This window comes from Lissotriton helveticus, chromosome 8 (genome assembly GCF_964261635.1).
Source record: "Lissotriton helveticus chromosome 8, aLisHel1.1, whole genome shotgun sequence".
In the NCBI taxonomy this organism is placed as follows: domain Eukaryota; kingdom Metazoa; phylum Chordata; class Amphibia; order Caudata; family Salamandridae; genus Lissotriton; species Lissotriton helveticus.
In genome coordinates this window covers 960,039,095-960,057,226 of record NC_136069.1, presented here as the reverse complement: position 1 = coordinate 960,057,226, position 18,132 = coordinate 960,039,095, and the positions used below count along the sequence as shown (strand labels likewise).

The window sequence follows — 18,132 nt, the reverse complement described above, 5'->3', positions numbered from 1 at the left end:
GATAAGATGTGGAAGGTGAGTATGCGGAGGTTTTGAAATTATTGCAAAGGAAGATGAGGACAAAAGAGGAAATGAAGGAGGAGGAATATTATTTGGCAAGAAGACCTAGAGTGCTGGCCACAATTAAGAATTGGATGGCGGCTTTTCTAATTTAGGCTAGTGTTTTCTGTGAAGGGCATTCTGAAAGAAGTGCTGCCCTTTTTAAGTTTATAGACGTAATAAGGAAGACCTTGACTGCTTTTTGGGGTTTGCATGTGCAAGGTATGACTAGGAATTTTGGGCAAGACAAGTAGCGAATGTTTAAGGGAAATGGGAGTACAGAAAGAGGGAGGTTTACGGAAGAAGGACTTGGACATTACACCTTAGGGGGTTGTGATACAGCTTCACAAACGGAAAACAGAGCAGAGGGCGAATGATGAGGCACGCAGTGGTGAGTCTATATTTGACTTACTAGTAGAAACAGTATGAGGCTGGGGTATGGTTGGAGGAAAACTGTGCTTTTTCCACATAAGATTGGGCTACGGCTTCCTGGATGTCAGCTGCTGATAGTCCAGAGTAATCGAGTGATGCATGTTTGGTGAGAGATGCCACTTTCCGAATCAAGGTGGAAGAATACTGTATCTATGCCAGAAGAACACAGCTGCAAAGTAAGTGAAACCCGCCGCGAACGTTGTTATGAAATGTGCATGGATGGAAGTAGACCTGTGGTGAAACTGTCATACAGAACAAAAATGTCACAGTGGTATAAGTACTCCATCGCGACAACATGCTATGGGCTGCAGCAGATAGACTAACAAAGACGATGAAAGCGCACATTTAAACAAACAGCTTTACACTGCTTTTTAAAAAAAAATTCCTCTGTTTGGTTGCGACAGGAAATGATGCTGCCCCAAATTTAGATGAGGATGCAATTCATCTGGTAGAAGAGGAACCTTTCACACAAGTAAGAGAAATGCCACAGAAAGCTCTTCCTAAGATACAAACAGTGAGCAACTTCGGTCTGTTTAAACAATGGCAATTCATTTGTTTGTAGGGTGAATTCAAAACGTCCTAAGTTGACTGTGTCTGGAAAGACGAACACAAGTGGGGAGTCATCGAAATAGATGTACGAAGACTCCAGTAAGTTCTTCCAACTCTAAGTCATAAAAAACAACGATCGTAGTTCAGATTGTCCCATAACGTCAGACTCCAATTTACATAAAAACAATTTGGTTGTGTTTAGGGACAGAAGATGGACCATCAAAAGAACCCCATCAAAAGCTATACGGTACCCTTGGTATGTGCTTAGTGGGTTGGTTTATTTAAAAGTTGGATAAGGAGAGGTAAAGAATGGCGTTACTCATTATATATTATTTTGTTAATTACTAGGATTACACCGTGGTCTAAAGCCCTGATGATAATCCCCCAATGCAGAAGGGGATTGGAAACGCGTCGGCACGTCTATAATCGTCTGCGAGGGACCAACATTGAATGGGACTCTAGTGAGGGTGTCATAATTGAAATATACCCCGAGAGCGAACTTTTATAAAAAATATTTTTCCCCGCAGTCTGCCTGTCATAGTGCCACATAGAATTTGAATTTTGACAGGCAACTGTTGAAATTTTGGACTGGTGTAATTAATTGATGCAAATACAACAGTGTTTTGTCTTTGTTTTTGACTTTCTAATATGTTTTTGTAAAATGTTTTTCATATAATTTTGAGTCGCACAATATACTGAATGAAATGTGTATTCCTCCTATGCATCAAGAGTGATGAATAGTTGTTTAAAATTAAGTTGAATCAATACAAATATGAAAGTAAAGTACAATGATTGTTTGCGTTGTATTTCGAATCTGCAGTATTAATTAGCAGTACTGAAATTGGTGGCCAGGTAACCTTTTTTGAAAAAAAAAAAGATAGTCCAGAGTAAGGCACTGAAGGAATTGGGCCTGCCGAATAATTAATTTGGGATTTACTAATTTAGGTTCTGGGCTGTGACAGAGACTGAGAGAAGGGGGCAGTTGTGGAAGAAGGCAGCTGGGTAGATGGTCTTCAGAATGTTATAGAAGAGATGTTCGCTCCAAAGTTCTACTGTTGTCAATGTATGCCTAATTGTTGTATTGATGGTTGTGTGCGGGTTCGGTTCCTGGTTTGTTGAGAAACCACATGTCTATATAGTTATGTGGCCATCTTCTATCAAATCAATTGGGCAGAGAGGCAGGCAGCAGTGAGGCAGTACAGAATGTAACTGGGGTTTAACTAGCGGCAGATATGTTTGAAGTGGTTTGAAAAAGGTGGAATGAGACAGGGAGAATTATTACCACTATTGGATACATTGTTGAAGATGAATGACTGTTCATACATTTGGTAATTTACTTGAGGGAAAACAACTCAGTGAAGTCAAAGGGTTTAGGTTTCATAAAGGCAATCAAGAGGACATGCCAGAATTGAAAAAGTTATTGTGCAGTACCTTCAGTCTGAGGACGAAGCTCAAGCCCAATAGACAATAGAGCGGATAGGCCAGCGGCTATTGATAAAGCAAGACAAAATGTGAACAAGGAGATTAAAAACAATTTGCAGAGAGGAGGACATGGAGAGGGAGGTGCACCCTTCTATTAGATATGACGAGAAGCAATTTTGCTGGGATAATTTGTCCATTTTTTTTAATGTCCCTTTATTTGATGCCGCTTAGGGAGATCACATTGAGTGAGTTGTGTGACAAGATGTGGGGATGATGGCATAAGTGAAAGCTTGGGTTGTGGGACAGAAAACTCATATAAGAAGGGTGGTGGGTGTACAGCAATTTTTTGGATTAAAAAAGAGGTTGATTGCAATGTGGGTGGGTGAATCAGCTTTAAAGGGGGAAGGGAGATAAGAAGGGTAAGTTTAGAGGTCAGTAAGCACGAAAATTACAGCTTAAATTGTTAAAATGTTGAATAACAGATCAGTTATGCAGGGGATTTGTGTAGTCACATGCACCTGAAGTTGGTATGTGATTGGTCGGTTACGTAGGGACAGGTTACATTGATACATGGTGTGGTTTCAATTTAGTTTGAACGGCTAGGTGCCATACGTTTCATCATTGTAAGGCACATCTGCTTCATTAGAGCAGCCTTTCCCACACACTTTTGATGGTCAAAGTAGTTTTTGGATCGCCAAGTCTTGCCCCAAACCTCGGCGATCTGCCCCTGTGCTCTTTAGGAGGGTAGTGCAGTCCAAGGGAATGCATGGGCACCAATAGAGGGGGGGGGTGATGGAGCAAGGATTTGCATGTAAGCAATTTGCTGGATGAATCCTCTCATAAAATCATGATAAATTACTAATAATTGTTTGTAGTACTAATTTACACAAAATTCGTACACAATTTAGAAGGGAAAGCTTGCCTATCTGTATACTAACAAGTAACCTGAATGAAACTAAAATGGCCGCTAAAAACGCAGGAAATGAAATGCTCATCCATCAACTGCATGATGTCATAACGCTTGGAGGGAAAGCTTTGCATCTGCGCACTATCACTAACAACGGCCATTTCAAAACTCACATGCAAGCATCTGTGCCACTTGAAACTAAAACTGTGATTTGTACTAAGTGCTAATGCATAAAGATTTTTTTGTAATAAATGGGATTAGAGTAGAGATAAGTGGTATACAGTGAAACTATTTTATTTGAATCTAACATCTTGTCTTTTTGACTTCTCTGTTAGTTCGTAATTGGGCCTAAAATGAGAGACGAGGCTAATAACCACGTGGTCCGGGCGCGCAGGTGCATTGGAAACAAACCGGGAGACATGTTCGCAAGTCTTGGAACTCGATCAAGGACAACCTTTTCCCCATTTTCTGAGAGATGACGGCACATCCTTAAGACTCAATGGACAAATTAATAAATGTTATACAAGGTTATAAAATTAATATGAAAACGGATGGGAAATAAAGCTTGGGAGAAACAAATAAATGGGGGGGAACATAAGATAATGCTCTTAAGAAAAGTAATAAACTTAGTATGGTGTGACAATCATCCCATTGGCTTGTCCAATCAGAATTCACATAAGTTGAAACATTTGGGGGTGGAACATGCGATCAAAAGGAATAATTGGGGTAGTTAGTTAGAGGAAGTAGCCTGATCGCTGCCAGAATGCGGAGAGATAGAGATGCTGTCCGAATGCTGACCAAAATACCGGAAAGCAGACATAGAACTTTTAATAGATAAATTTAGGAACGAGATTTGCAGAAGAATTGAGGAGGCAGTAAAATTAGGAACGAAATTTGAGGAAGAATCGAGGAGGAAACTAGCATCAGAGAGAGGTTTGACGCCGGCGTTAAATCCAGTAGAGGTAACCTGTCCTAATCCTGTCCGGAATCTGTAATCTGATCTCATTTGAGGGGCCCAAACTTGGCCAGAGGGGTCTGATCTTGCACCATCCTAGGTAAATACAATCTATATATTTTGTCAATGTGCCTTTTCTCTCTGTCCTCTTTTTACTGAAGTACTTGTCAGTACTGTCGCATCTCACGACAATCATGCACGGACACTGGTTCAGGTATGCTCAGCTCTTTATTACACGTCTACTCAGTTCCCCGTCCCTACTCTGACTAACCCTTTCCTGTCCTGTCCCCACCTCTTCCCCTCTGCCCACCTAGCTCCGCCCACCCCAGCTACTGGACTGCTAACTCCTTTACATCTCCCCCTTTCTTAATAAAGCAACAAGTGAAAATAAAGATTAGTCCATCTCTGTGATCAGTCTCTTGGGAGGCTGCACGTGACGGCGGGGTCTCGCTGGTGTGGACACGGCGCCTTCAGTTGAGGGTTCCTTTGCTGATGAATGTCCGGTGTCGGGTGCGACAGATTCAGGATTGTCTCGGCCTTCAGATGTGGGGATCACAGTTATATTTTCATGGTCTTCAGGAGAGTACTTCTTGAAATGAGAAGCGTTGCGGGTGACTCGCCGGTTCTCTGATTCCGCGGTCACCATAGTGCCTTTTTGTTGGGTAATTGTTAGAGGCTCATCCTTGAAACGACAATCAGTCTTTTGGCGCTGTTCCTGTCTGACAAGGACTCTGTCACCTTCTCTCAGGGAGGGGGACCGGGCTCTGCGTTTGTGATCCGCATACTCTTTCATTTTGTCTTTGTGGCGCTGATCTGTTGCGGCCATGTCTCTGTGTTGTTGATCCGAAAGAGGCTTCCTCAGTGCTCCGTCCCATGTGGGGATCCGATTTCTCATTGTCCTCCCGAGCATGAGGGTCGCAGGGCATTGGCCCGTTGTGGAGTGGGGAGTGGTTCTGTAGGCACTGAGGACCTCGTTCAGCGCTGACTGTAGATCTTTCTTCTCGGCCGTGGCTTGCTGGAATGTTCTCTTAATGGTGGACATGAATCTTTCCACAGTGCCGTTGGCTTGGGGCCAGAGTGGTGTGACTTTGCGGTGTTGAAAGTCCATGTGTTTCGCAAAGTCGCTGAATTCATAACTATTGAATGGGGGCCCGTTGTCCGTCTTGATGACCTTGGGGACGCCCCATGTCGCGAAAGTTTCTTCAAGTACCTTGAGGGTGCAGGCGGCACTGGTGGATGATATAAACTGGGCCACTGGGAATCTGGAGTATTCTTAACAAAATATACAAGTTCTATAATCAACTCGTGTACCTGGGCACCAGTATGTGTTGCATCCGCAACCGTTTTTCAATAAAGTTTTTAAACAACAATATATTTATGTTGAGTCGTTTCTTTATTCTTTGTTCATAAGTTATCCAGATATCATAATGTTACTTCACAAGTAATATCTTCATGAATACTTTTCTGTAATTTGTGCACATTTTAATCGCCAAATACATGGCCTTCAATGGCCTCCCAATGCATTTCGGCGCGGCCTTGCGCCTTTATCAAGGGATCTGTAAGTTTTAAACAATAATCATTACCAACAGTCTATCGCAGTACACAAAACTATTTGCACTAACCTAGTGCCCTACAATTAATACACCATATCATCATGCACAGTTGTTTTAAACAAAAAAAAAAAAAGTTGTAACGTGTTACATACATTGCTGTTGGGCCTCGTTTTTAAATGTCATATACTCGTTAACGCTCTTGACACCTATCTAAACATAGTCTACCATTCTGCACAATGCTTCTTCTAAACCAAGCACATTTGTAAATAACTAATTTAGTTTCATAGTACCGAGTTGCGCGATGGCGCTTAGATGCTAGCTTCCGTGTTACGCTGTTAAGCTTTACACATTTGAATGACCACGTCCCTAAATTTTGACAGCATGTTTGTTCAAATAAATGAGTCGACAAAACTCGCTCTCATAACATAGACATCATGCGCGCTTGTTAACATGCTATTCTTAAAAGTACAGCGGTATGCGCTACCCAGTTTACTAAAGCATTCACGCTTACCTGTTTAAAGCTAACGGCCGTTCCCAACCGCGTGTGAGGTTCAGCTTGTTACTGCGGTGAATGGCGACGGAAGTTAAATAAAATAAGGGGAGGAGTGACATCTCCTCATTTAGCGCTAAGCATGTTGGACTTTGTAGGCTATAGCCTCCTTCTACTACGAGTTAAATTATGCCAAAAGGTTCTCATGCAATGTATCTAAGTAACATATTACACCATAAACATCAGAGCACCCATGCATAGAGTCATTGCAAAATTCAAATACATATTTTACAGGTAACATTGAAACTCTACCCTTTCATTAAGCCCCAACGGCTTAAGGGTCCGGAGACGGTATATCCAATGATTTTCTCTTTTGAGAAGCTGAACTTTGTTGTTTATTCCATCATGTTTCTCCACATTTTCTAAGATACAGGCTTTCAAATCACTGAGGTCATGACCTGCTTCCATGAAATGTACAGCAACTGTTGATTTCAATTGTTTTGTTCGAATGTTACTCTTATGCTCATTTAAACGAGTCTTCAATTTGCGCTCTGTATGGCCAACGTAATGCAGTTTGCATGGACAAGTTAAAACATAAATAACATTTGTGGAGTCACATGTACCATTTACTCGAAGATTAATGTTGATTATAAATTCTGGGGTAAATAACTGGTTTCCCTTCTTGATATTCGCACAATTGCTGCAATTCAAACATGGTAATGTGCCTTTCCAAATCTTATATGGATCTGTTTTTACTTGGGGTCTCAACAGTTGACCAATGTTTTTGGAGCGTGTGTGCGCAAACAAAGGATTTAGTTCAAAAGCTCCCTTGAAGTCTGGTTCTGAGCGCAGGATATTCCAATGTTTTTTAATGATGTTTTTGAAAACTGTACTTGCTGTGGAAAATTTACTGACACATGTCATCCGCTGCTTCTTGGAGTCAGGTTTACTGCTCAGCAGAGCCTCCCTTGTTAGTACCTTGACTTTGTCGGTTGCTTCTTTCAGAATGGTTTGGGGATAGCCTCTTTTCTCAAACCGTGTACACATTTCTGTAATTTGAATATCTGCCTTCTGTTGGTCTGAGACGACTCTTTTCACCCTCATAAGTTGTGAAAGGGGTAAATGTTTTTTAAGTGATGGGGGATGAAAGCTGCCAAAGTTTAATAGGTTGTTGCGGTCTGTCTTTTTCCTGTAGAGGGTCGTATCAAAACTTGATTCTCCTCGGGTTATATTGACATCTAGAAAGTTGATACTTTTGTCCTGAATGTCCCAGGTAAACTTAATGCGTTCATCTATCAGATTCAGTTTGAGGATTTCTGATTGCAAAATTTCATTAGCACCTTCCCAGACGATAAAAATATCGTCGATGAAGCGAACATAATATGCTCTTTCCAGATGTTTTGACTCAAAATATTTGTATCCTCGAAAATCCTCATGAAGATGTTGGCATACGTTGGCGCTGCCGAATTTCCCATGGCTGTACCACTCTTCTGGATATACCATTGATCACCATGCTTAAAGTAGCTGTGCATGAGTGTAAATTCTAGAAGCTCCATCAAAAAGACTCTCATGTCATCTTCATACTGGCTATGTAATAACACTTTTTCTACTGCCTCAATGCCTGACAAATGAGGTATTGACGTATACAAGGCTTGTACGTCTATCGAGACCCCAAGTAAAAACAGATCCATATAAGATTTGGAAAGGCACATTACCATGTTTGAATTGCAGCAATTGTGCGAATATCAAGAAGGGAAACCAGTTATTTACCCCAGAATTTATAATCAACATTAATCTTCGAGTAAATGGTACATGTGACTCCACAAATGTTATTTATGTTTTAACTTGTCCATGCAAACTGCATTACGTTGGCCATACAGAGCGCAAATTGAAGACTCGTTTAAATGAGCATAAGAGTAACATTCGAACAAAACAATTGAAATCAACAGTTGCTGTACATTTCATGGAAGCAGGTCATGACCTCAGTGATTTGAAAGCCTGTATCTTAGAAAATGTGGAGAAACATGATGGAATAAACAACAAAGTTCAGCTTCTCAAAAGAGAAAATCATTGGATATACCGTCTCCGGACCCTTAAGCCGTTGGGGCTTAATGAAAGGGTAGAGTTTCAATGTTACCTGTAAAATATGTATTTGAATTTTGCAATGACTCTATGCATGGGTGCTCTGATGTTTATGGTGTAATATGTTACTTAGATACATTGCATGAGAACCTTTTGGCATAATTTAACTCGTAGTAGAAGGAGGCTATAGCCTACAAAGTCCAACATGCTTAGCGCTAAATGAGGAGATGTCACTCCTCCCCTTATTTTATTTAACTTCCGTCGCCATTCACCGCAGTAACAAGCTGAACCTCACACGCGGTTGGGAACGGCCGTTAGCTTTAAACAGGTAAGCGTGAACGCTTTAGTAAACTGGGTAGCGCATACCGCTGTACTTTTAAGAATAGCATGTTAACAAGCGCGCATGATGTCTATGTTATGAGAGCGAGTTTTGTCGACTCATTTATTTGAACAAACATGCTGTCAAAATTTAGGGACGTGGTCATTCAAATGTGTAAAGCTTAACAGCGTAACACGGAAGCTAGCATCTAAGCGCCATCGCGCAACTCGGTACTATGAAACTAAATTAGTTATTTACAAATGTACTTGGTTTAGAAGAAGCATTGTGCAGAATGGTAGACTATGTTTAGATAGGTGTCAAGAGCGTTAACGAGTATATGACATTTAAAAACGAGGCCCAACAGCAATGTATGTAACACGTTACAACTTTTTTTTTTTTGTTTAAAACAACTGTGCATGATGATATGGTGTATTAATTGTAGGGCACTAGGTTAGTGCAAATAGTTTTGTGTACTGCGATAGACTGTTGGTAATGATTATTGTTTAAAACTTACAGATCCCTTGATAAAGGCGCAAGGCCGCGCCGAAATGCATTGGGAGGCCATTGAAGGCCATGTATTTGGCGATTAAAATGTGCACAAATTACAGAAAAGTATTCATGAAGATATTACTTGTGAAGTAACATTATGATATCTGGATAACTTATGAACAAAGAATAAAGAAACGACTCAACATAAATATATTGTTGTTTAAAAACTTTATTGAAAAACGGTTGCGGATGCAACACATACTGGTGCCCAGGTACACGAGTTGATTATAGAACTTGTATATTTTGTTAAGTATTCATCACACCCTTGAGTGGAGGGTGAACCCGGAGCACAGGAAGCGTGTGAACATTTTTGATTAACTTTTAGCTGTGCTCGAATCATTTGTCTTTTGTAATCTGGAGTATTCGTCCATGATGACGACTACGTACTTCCCTGATTGCAGGGGGCCATAAAAGTCCATGGCAACTTCTTGCCATACCCCATCAGGCAATGGGGTCATCTGTAGAGGTGCGGGTGGATTACTGTGGCTGGTCAGTTGGCAGAGGTGGCAGTCTTTCAATGTGTCTTCAACCATCTGGTCGAGGGCTGGGAACCAGACACGTTCTCTCAGAGCTCTTTTGGTGGACACGACCCCTCGATGGCCTTCGTGGGCCAGGTCGATTACTCCTTGCCTCAGTGCCGCTGGGATGACTAGTCTGTGATCTCTGAGGAGGAGGTCGTCACCGGTTACAGAGAGTTCGTCAGAGACATGTCGGAAGGCTTGGAGTTCTTTCTTGACAGCGGGGTCTTCCTCTTCCTCCTGCGGGTGGTATCTCCATCTGTTGGTTTGTGTACGCTTCATTACTGTTTGTAGGATGGTGTCTTGATTGGTCGCTTCCCGAATAGCGTGCATGGGGATGGCTGGTGGACGAGCATGACTAGTCACAAAGTGAATGTATTCTTCCGCGATGGAGGGTGCAGTCTCTGAGGAGTCTCGGGGGTGGCGGGACATATAGTCAGCTGGATTGTCAGCCTTCCCCGGTTTGTGGATGATTGAGAACGTGTACTCTTGCAGCCGTAAGCCCCATCTTTCGATCCTGGGGGGCATCTTGCACTTGGGATTCCCATAGATCGTGATAAGTGCCTGGTGATCGGTTATGAGTGTGAAGTGTTTCCCGTATATGAAGATGTGGAAATGTTCGCACGCCCACACAACAGCCAGGCTCTCTTTCTGTGGTTGGGAGTACCGTTTCTCAGGGTCGGTGAGGCTCCGACTGGCATAGGCGATGATTCTCCTCTGATCCGACTCATTGTCGTACTGTGCCAAGATGGCTCCTAAGCCCACGGGGCTTGCGTCCACAGTGATTTCTGTTTTCCTCTTGGGGTTGAAATAGGAGAGGCACTCAGCCGATTCCACAGCGCGTTTGATGTTCTTGAAAGCACGTTCACACTCCGGGGTCCATATGAATTTCGTGCCAGCTTTCGTGAGGAGCCTCAGTGGATGACTTACAGTGGCGTAATCACGAATGTAGCGGGCGCAGTAACTCGCCATTCCGAGGAAGGAACGTAGGTCGTTGACGTCAGCCGGACTCTTGGTGTTATTGAGCGTGGCGATCTTGTCCGGGTCCGGTTTCATGCCACTAGCCGAGAAGATGTGTCCAAAGAATTTCAGGGTCGACTGATGAAATTCACATTTTTCCCTGTTGAGGGTCAGACCGGCTTCCATCAGGGCGTGGCAGACACGATCAAGAGCGGTGTCATGCTCTCTCGCGTCCGATCCGTAGACCAAGATATCATCACTGTAATTAATGGCGTTTGGTACGTGGTGGATGACGAGTCGTATGGCCTCCTGGAAGATTTCAGCGGCTGATGAAACGCCAAAGCTGAGCCGTTTGTAACGGAATAGACCAAGGTGTGTGGCAAATGTCGTGATGGAACGAGAACTGTCATCTAGTTCGAGCTGATGGTAGCCCTTGTTCAGGTCCAGTTTAGAAAATACTGTTGCCCCGTTGAGCGCTGTGATCATGTCGCTCAGGAGTGGGCCGGGGTGTCTCTCCCGTTCAATGGCCGTGTTCGGTAGGCGCATGTCTACACAGAGACGGACCTTGTTGTGGGTCCCTTTCTTGGGGACGATAACCACCGGGGACACCCAGGGAGTGGGGCCCTCAGTGCGTTCAATGATGTCAGCGTCCAAAAGTTCCTGCAGTTCACTCTCAACCGCAGATTGCAAGTGAAATGGCACCCGTCGCGGGTGTTGAGCCACCGGTTTGATTTGCTCGTTGATGTGCAGATGGATTTGCCGGCCTTTCAATTTTCCCAATCCTTGGAACAGTGACGGGAATTTCTCAGCGCAGTCCGAGCTGTCATTGACGTTGAAGAGGATGTGCACCAACCGAAGGCGTTCAGCGGTGGGAAGGCTCAACAGACAGTCGGCTTCAGGCCCTTTAATGACGTGGATGACTGCTGGGATGGAGACGTCACCATACGTAAGGGTGGTGTCAAACTTGCCTAAACATTGGAGTGGTTTCTTCGCCATTCAGGTGTAGACACGGACAGGCGCGAAACGCAAACGTGGTTTAGGGTCCATGCGGTCATGTTCTGCAACTGATACGTAGTTGAGCGACGCTCCACTGTCCATCACAAACTTGGCAGCGTGGTTGCCCACTTTGATGTCGAGACGTGGATAACGTTTAAACTGATCGTTGTCAGCAAAGTTGACGTATTCAACGGTGTATGATGACCGCCTGGACGAGGACGATCTTGATTCCCTTGACGGAGAACGACGATCCCATCTGGAGCGTCGAGAGTCGTGGCTGGAGTGTGAAGACGCGGGAGATCTAGGGGGCTCTTCCTGAACCGCTCTGATGTGATGACGACTGGCCTCCGATCTTGAGGGTCGCTGCGGCCCATCGCGTCTGTCATTATCGCTGCGTCTTTCTTTGTGGTAGTCCCCACACATGGCTTCAAAGTGGTTGGACCGCCCACATTTTCTGCATCGTTGGCCCATGGCAGGGCAGGAGTCGATGTGAGGGTAGTCGTATCCGCACCTGAAACATCGCCTCGTGCGTTCGGGTCGTCGATCCCTCCTCTCAGAGTCTTTCCTCTTGTAGTCCGGGCGACACCTGGGCGAGAATCTGGAGCGCCGTGACCTATCTCGCGGGTGACGTCTTCCGCTGTCACGCCGATCCTGTCGTCCATGCCGTCGTTCAGTAACACGGTTGGCGCGTTCGTGACTGGTGCTGGGTCCGGTTTCGATTTCTGCCGCATTTTCTTCCGCTTGGTCGTATAGCCGGTAGTTCTCTTCGATGTCTGCTAGTTCCTGTGGTTTTCTTAGCAACCGCCGTCTCAGCGATTCCGAGTGACACACAGTGATTATTTGAGATTTGATGGCTGCATCAGGCGAGAAGTTTGTGAACTCACAATATTGGGACTGCCGTCGTAGTCGATGTATGAAGGAGCTCAGTGGTTCCTCTTTTCCTTGGCGTTGCTGGTGGAATTTGTGTCGCTCGTAGTCGACGTTTCTTTTATGTAGAAAGCGGTTATTCAGGACGTCTCTCACTTTAGCATAGGTGTCACCGTCCACAGCTGGGATCTCTCGTACGATCTTGCTTATCTAACGCCCTCCTAGATTGCGAAGGGCTATTATCTTGTCTTTGTCTGGTTCTATTTTGGACCCTTCAATGTAGTCCTCAAAGTCCTCTAGCCATTCTTGCCATTTTAGGCCCATGCTGCTACCTGTTGTGACTGACAGTGGCTCAGGGGCTCGCAGGTGTGTGCCTCCCTTGACTTCCTTTTGCGCGGGAGGGTTAGACATCCTGGCGGCGAGTTTTTTAGTGCCTGTGTCCGATTCTTGCTTCAGTGACTGGCGTGCGTTTTCAAGGGTTATTCTCTTGTAGCTATCAATACTTGTTCGTTTCTTGCTGCCAGTGTAGGCTTCTTTGGATCCGCCGGGTTCTCTGTCACAGCCGGAAAATTTCACTATAAGTACTTGTCTTTGGTTCTTGCCTGACTCAAAGATGGCCGCCACCCATTCACGTGAGGTCTGTCTTCCACGTTGCCTGACCTTAAGATGGCCGCCCCCTCTGCAGTACACGAGGTTCTCTCCCTCGCTCCAGACACACGCACCCAGGGCTGCAGGACTCACAGATGACAACGGTGTCAGGGCTGGCTGGGGCGCTCCGCCGCTCACTTGTGTGGCGCTTCTCTCGCCGGTGCGGTGCCTTGGGAGAGTGAGGGGCAACGTCGGAGTGGGCTCCCGACTTTCACTTACAGTTCTGTCGGGTCTTCGCGCCCATGGATCTCGCGCGTCCAGCGCGACCGGCTCCCTTTCTCTGGCGCTCTCACTCGGCGCTCTTTCTTCTTTCCTCGGCGTTTCTCCGCCTTCGAGGGTCGTCGGGTCACTCCTGGGGGCTTCTCTTTTGGCGCCGCAGGATCACTGTCGCAGCGGAGCTCGGAACGCTCGACGCTGCGGGACGGGGCTCGTTCTGGTGGGTTTGCTGCTGGATCCCACCCTCGTCGCCAGTTGTCGCATCTCACGATAATCATGCACGGACACTGGTTCAGGTATGCTCAGCTCTTTATTACACGTCTACTCAGTTCCCCGTCCCTACTCTGACTAACCCTTTCCTGTCCTGTCCCCACCTCTTCCCCTCTGCCCACCTAGCTCCGCCCACCCCAGCTACTGGACTGCTAACTCCTTTACAAGTACGTTTTTATAGTTTAATTTAGAAAACAAATCTCACCTTTTCAGAATGACTGAGTTGACACTGTGATTTGTAATTTCATTCACTAAATATTTCAGATAAAATGTCAAATCTAAACTGAGTCTGTGGTCATTTAATGAATGAAACAGGTGGATTCCTTTGTGACAAATCATCTACACTAATCAACTAAAATAGATCCATGTATAAGGGCTTAGTAATTAAATAGGCTCAAACTGTTAGACAGCTCGGACATATAGAAAAGCCCTAAAATTGATCTCCAGCGAGGTTTCATAGACTGGATATTGTAAGTGAGTGTGGATTATATGCCCGAATATGTGTAATTTAGTGATACTTGTCCGCAGGTTGGTGTCTCGCTGGATCAGAGGAGAACGGTATGGAGTTACGGTTTCATTTCTTTGAAAGGTGACACAGTAGCTGCGGGGTGGAAGTTTTTAGCCCTGCCCTCCCCCCCTCATAAAGTAGAGCTTTGTGGTCAAAGCTAGGTTGTTGAGGAGTTTTTACAGAAGTAATTAGGTGTGTTGTATGGTTAATACCCAGGGTACAAGTCCTATGAAAAGAAGTGGGGGACTGACAATATGCAAATGACCTCATGACGTCACGTGTGGAACGTGTCCCGGTGTCTGAAAATTACACCGGGGCACGTTCAGCATATTTCCGTGGGGTCCAGCTTCTTGGCAGGGGGGACAGCGTCCACCCTATGAAAAGAGTGGGGGGACGCCGTGTACCTGCGTGAATCCCAGACTCAAGCCCTGTTAATACCTAAGAAGCACTAATGGGCAGGTGTTGAAAATAGTGACGAGTTTACAAGATATTTCAGGATCAAAATGAGGTTGAGTTTAAGGCTTAGACTGTTACGATGTTGATTAACATATGTTATGCAGGGCATTAGTGAAGTTAGATGCTGCTGATGTGGGTATGCGGTTAGGTTGTTACTTAGTTGTGGGGAAAAGCAAATGGACAGGGTACACTGATGTATATTGAGGTATCAATTTAGTTTATATGGTTAGAGGCCGTAGAATTTAAGCTTGTTATACACACCTGTTTCATTTAAAGCAGACTTGTCCAAACATTTTTGATGGACAGAGTAAATTTGGTTGCACAGTCATGCCCAAAGACTTTTCAGGCTGGAGACTGATATTGTCTGTAACCCAAAGTTGCTGTCATCATATGAGGCACCTAGAAGCGTTCCATATTGAAACGTAAATCATCCCCCCTCCTAGCCTTCAAACTTGTTTGAGAAGAATTACATTCCAAAATGATTTAACTAGCTTGAAAAAAAATAAAACACTTTCACCTAACACTTAAGGGTGTTACATTACAGCAAGTACTTTGACGATAAGTACAACATGAGGCTACTGCCTTGCTACTCCCAAATGACCAGACACCGATTATCCAAAAATCTCGGCTTGGATGACCAGGCTAGGAAGGCCGAGTTTGAGTTTAAATTCAGAATGCTGTAATTGCAAAAGGTTTGTGAGAAGGGTGGAGGGAGTAAGGGGATGCACGGAATGAATGAAAAAGCGTTGAATAGAAAATGCAGTACGTTCAAGCAATTTGACTACTTGTCAATGGGCTAAATTGCAGTAATGTGGTGTGCCAACCGCAGTCCAAGAGATGATGTGCAGTGAGTTATAACATTCCATTTCAAATATATTGCATATTTATATATACATATATATTTCACACATTACATATAACGTATTCGTGTAATTAAATTACACCTTACATCTACGGGGAACAACATCTTTTGTAACACGGGATCAGATACGTTTAGGCATGTTCTCGTTTTCCAGACTTCGTAGCAGCTGCCTCGAGAAACATATCCATTATTTCCACATCAATGAAAAAACCTGGCTTGATTCTAACCAACATATATATTTCAGGGCTTCAGATTCTTCTCTCTCTCCGAGCTTAAACTTGTAATACTATGTTTACGTTCCTCATGCGAGACCAGGCTGTGTCATCCCCTATATATTTGTCCTTTTTGGAGTAACGCAGTGCCTTCTAAAAGCATGATTGCTCGATGCGTCACATGAAGCACGCTATCGAAATACCAACTGAATGCAGTCTTTTTTCCTCAGCAGCAAAAAACAGTCTCATTCCACAGAGAGAGAGACAATGGGAAAATAACGTGCAGCAATTTCAATACAATTCTTAATGAGTTTATTAATGGTTTAGATTATAGAAAGAAAATATCTTACCTACAGAAATCTTCCAAAGTCGTGAAATCTTGACATCAGACGATAAAGCAGTAACCAGTCATCACAAAATGCCTGTTCAGCACTTTCGCGTTTAACTGAGCCTGTGTTTTTCCGCTGGCAAATAACGGCTTCTAAACAGACATTCACCATGTATGCAAAACATCCCAAGGGTACACGATTTACCAAACAACGAGCTCACATTACTTCTCATATGGCCGAGTTCGATCCAAAGAAAACGTATTACAGATGCAAGCAAAAAAACAAAACTCTAAAATGATGTAGAACGTAGAGCTCAAAACATGATGAGGTCGATCGGTAGGCGAGTGATACAAAAGGGAAACAGGATTCCACGCCTCCTTCTTTCATGCAGCTTGGTTAAAAATAATTTTAAAAAATCCAGCTCTGCGTGAAAAAATACCCCCCAGACTATGGAAGCTACAGCACGAAAAATCGAATTATCTGTGCATTTTGCAAGAATCCTGCCTGCAGTAGTCGATGCGCTGGGGAGATCCTTCGACAGTGCTGCTGGAATCATAGGAGCCTATGCGAATTTAAAGGATGTCTCTCCTGGGTCCTAGCCCTTCCGTCGACCAAATCGTAAAAAATGCCTTGAATAATGCTAATCTCCACTGAAAATGACAAGTGCACAGCAAATAAGAGATCTTGATTAATCGCCACTTTTCACTTGAAAAATCCTCAAGAAAGAAAGCGAGGAGGACAAGTCGGAAAGAAACTGCAAAGCATAAATGATACCAGTATTTCTTTAAAATCGACACATTTGATTGAAAGTATGTTTTCTTGTTTACTTCAAGTCGTAAAAAAAGACACCGCTCGTTACTGCCACCCATTGGATATGTCCGTATTAGCCGTCTGCAGGACAACTGCTTGAACAATATTTTAGCTTTAAAACAGATGGGTGGGTGTATTTTCCTGTACCCTTTCTTTTATTTTAAGTAGGATAATAGATAACTTCATATTTTACATGCAAACGTGTGGAGTCTTAAGTAAAATTGTGTTTCTAACGCCGACGAAGGCAAATGTTTTGCCTTTCAATGGACACGTCTATCATTTTTCATTTATTTGCTGTATTGTATCCGCCTTTCCTCTGAAATTTGAAAGGGGGGACCCAGGGAGAGCCAGGCGCGAGCCGGTCTCTCCCTGGGCAGGTTCGCGCGAGGAACATCAACAGGTGGGGGGCTGATTAGCAGAGGGTTGAAAAGGGGAAGTCAGGCGGGGATTAGCAACTGCGTGGCGGGAGGCGTGTAGGGAGGTTGTTTTGCGGCGTGTATTTGTCGTACCTGGGTTTTCTCTGACCACATGGAGGACGTGGAGGAGGTCAGGAGGGCCGTGCGGTTCCTCTGCGATGCCGGGCGCGAGGACCTGCTGCGGCCGGGTGTCCCAGCGGAGGCGTGGGTCGGACTGGCCCGCCCACCTCGCAAGGCTTCCGAGGGCGTTTCCAGGGCCGTGGACGCTTGTTTAACCCCGGGCCCGGAGGAGGAGGAAGACGGCGAGGCGGCCACGCCTGCGGACGGGCACATGCTCGTTTTGCCGGTCGCTGCAGTGGAGCCCCCGCCGGGTGACCCGGGCGCCCCCCAGCAGGTATGTGCATTCCAGTTACTTGGTGCTGGTTCCCGCGGGGCGCCCGGGGGGAGGCGGGGGCGTTCTGCGGGCCGTCAAGCTCCGCGTTCAGGCGGCTTGGTCTCGGGGAAGACGGGGAGGCTGCAGGCGGGCCCTAAACCAAAGCGGGGGCGGAGCCTGGACTCCCTTGGGCACGCGCCGACCCCTCCCCCTGCCGGTATGCCTGTAGTCCCTGCCGTTACGGTGCCCAATTCTCCGGGGGGGGTTTCCCCACTCCTGTGGCTTAATGGCCAGTGTTTTATGCTCTCTCCTGCCATGCTGGGGCCTGGCCCTGCCCCCCCCCGCGATGTTGGCTCCCCGCACACGGGTGACGCCGGTGCTGGGCCACTCACTG

The 18,132-nt window shown here is 45.1% G+C and overlaps 1 protein-coding gene across 1 annotated transcript in view; it reads right to left on the bottom strand.

Annotated features, from left to right (window-relative positions):
• The window catches only part of IL1RAPL1 (interleukin 1 receptor accessory protein like 1), a 2,344,491-nt gene extending 2,327,279 nt beyond the window's left edge, over positions 1-17,212 (bottom strand). The window contains exon 1 of the mRNA XM_078656096.1: positions 16,161-17,212. The gene's annotated coding sequence lies outside the window, so the exon portion shown is untranslated. The remainder of the gene's footprint in view (positions 1-16,160) is intronic.
• Positions 17,213-18,132: the final 920 nt, after the last annotated feature.